This window comes from Castor canadensis, chromosome 19 (genome assembly GCF_047511655.1).
Source record: "Castor canadensis chromosome 19, mCasCan1.hap1v2, whole genome shotgun sequence".
In the NCBI taxonomy this organism is placed as follows: domain Eukaryota; kingdom Metazoa; phylum Chordata; class Mammalia; order Rodentia; family Castoridae; genus Castor; species Castor canadensis.
In genome coordinates this window covers 29,684,293-29,686,802 of record NC_133404.1, presented here as the reverse complement: position 1 = coordinate 29,686,802, position 2,510 = coordinate 29,684,293, and positions in this window count along the sequence as shown.

Sequence of the window (2,510 nt, the reverse complement as noted above, 5' to 3'; positions counted from 1 at the left end):
GGATAGCTATACAGGGAGATTCCTAACATTGCTTCCATGTACATAATGTGTTATTTTATAAGTTGATTCTTCCAAACAGACCTTTTCTGTAAGTTCCTGGTCCCCTTCTCCTATTGGCCTCTGTCACTTTAAAGTTTCTGCATTAGTTCTTTTGCATTGAGGGCAAAAAATACTATCATGTTTTTTGGGTTTCTTACCTATCCCCATACCTCCCTTGTGTGCTCTCACTTTATCATGTGATCAAACTCTAATCACCTTGCTGTATTTGCCCTTGATCTAAAGTCCACATATGAGGGAGAACATATGATTTTTGGTCTTCTGAGCCTGGCTAACCTCGCTCAGGATGATGTTCTCCAATTCCATGCATTTACTTGCGAATGATAAGATTTCATTCTTCTTCATGGCTGAGTAGAGCTCCATTGTGTATAGATACCACATTTTCTTAATCCATTCGTCAGTGGTGGGGCATCTTGGCTGTTTCCATAACTTGGCTATTGTGAATAGTGCTGCAATAAACACGGGTGTGCAGGTGCCTCTGGAGTAACCTGTGTCACAGTCTTTTGGGTATATCCCCAAGAGTGGTATTGCTGGATCATGTGGTAGATCAATGTTTAGATTTTTAAGAAGCCTCCAAATTTTTTTCCAGAGTGGTTGCACTAGCTTGCATTCCCACCAGCAGTGTACGAGGGTTCCTTTTTCCCCACATCCTCGCCAACACCTGTTGTTGGTGGTGTTGCTAATGATGGCTATTCTAACAGGGGTGAGGTGGAATCTTAGTGTGGTTTTAATTTGCATTTCCTTTATTGCTAGAGATGGTGAGCATTTTTTCATGTGTTTTTTTGCCATTTGAATTTCTTCTTTTGAGAAAGTTCTGTTTAGTTCACTTGCCCATTTCTTTATTCGTTCATTGATTTTGGGAGAGTTTACTTTTTTAAATTCCCTATATCTTCTGGTTATCAGTCCTTTGTCTGATGTGTAGCTGGCAAATATTTTCTCCCACTCTGTGGGTGGTCTCTTCAGTTTAGATACCATTTCTTTTGTTGTGCAGAAGCTTTTTAGTTTTATGAAGTCCCATTTGTCTATACTTTCTCTTAGTTACTGAGCTGCTGGGGTTCTATTGAGAAAGTTCTTGCCTATACCTATTATTTCCAAAGTGCTTCCTACTCTTTCCTGTACCAGCGTTAGAGTTTGGGGTCTGATATTAAGGTCCTTGATCCATTCTGAGATGATACTAGTATAGGGTGATAAACATGGATCTAGTTTCAGTTTTCTGCAGATGGCTAACCACTTTTCCCAGCAGTTTTTGTTGAAGAGGCTGTCTTTTCTCCATCGCCTGTTATACTTCTTACTTCTGACTTTAGCCCCTTCACCATCAAAGACCAACTAAGCTTGCTGGAACAGCAAATTCTCTCTGAGTGAAAGCACCTGCCAGTATTGTTCTGCTCTCTCCAGTGATCCTCTTTCTCTTAGATTTTTGGCTTACTAAATCTCTGTTATTGGGTTGACACATACACAATGGATCATTTTGATTGTCAAAAAGGAAAATACCATTTAATATTTAGCCAGTCTTTGGATGCTTTTTGAAAAAAACAATGCTTCTTTTATTTTATCTGGTATATTGAATGGTTTGCAAAAGGAGAGTTGATCCAAATTATCTAATCAGCCAAATTCCCAGAAATGGAGTCTGTCTTTTAGTTTTCCCTGCTAATAGTTGTGGGAAGTTATTTCCTTCTCTCAAGCCAGTGCCTCCTTGCTTGATCTCTGGGAACTTTCTCCCACGTATTACCTCCCTATCTCTGGTGACCGCAATTTATTTTTCTCTTTCAGCTAACTGGTGTGTGGTGTGTGGTGTGTGGTGTGTGTGTGTGTGTGTGTGTGTGTGTGTGTGTGTGTGTGTGTGTGTGTGTGTGTAATCATTCTCATTTCTCTCTTCACTGGAAAATGTGTGTGTGTGTGTGTGTGTGTGTGTGTGTGTGTGTGTGTAATCATTCTCATTTCTCTCTTCACTGGAAAATGTGTGTGTGGTGTGTGTGTGTGTGTGTGTGTGTGTGTGTGTGTGTGTGTGTGTGTGTAATCATTCTCATTTCTCTCTTCACTGGAAAATGTGTGTGTGTGTGTGTGTGTGTGTGTGTGTGTGTGTGTGTAATCATTCTCATTTCTCTCTTCACTGGAAAACCTCCCCAAAAAGTGGGAACTGACTTGTCTTTCTTCACCATCTCTCTTCTATCTGCTATTGGGAATACATCAGAAAAGAGAAAGGCCATGAGTAAAAGGAATTAAGTGAACAGGAAACACAGCTGAGGGGCAGTGGAATGTTTTGAAAGGTTAATATGTGTAGGATTATAGGCAGGAAGTTGCCTAGCAGAACAGTTCTCATTTGGAGCAGGAAGATAGAAGGCCACAAGAAGCAAATCCTCAAAAAAGAAACAAAATTGTTAGATTGTTGGATGGGCTTAAAATGCATCAAGAGGAGAGTGGATCCAGAGATGTTAATGAACAGCTGAGCAAAA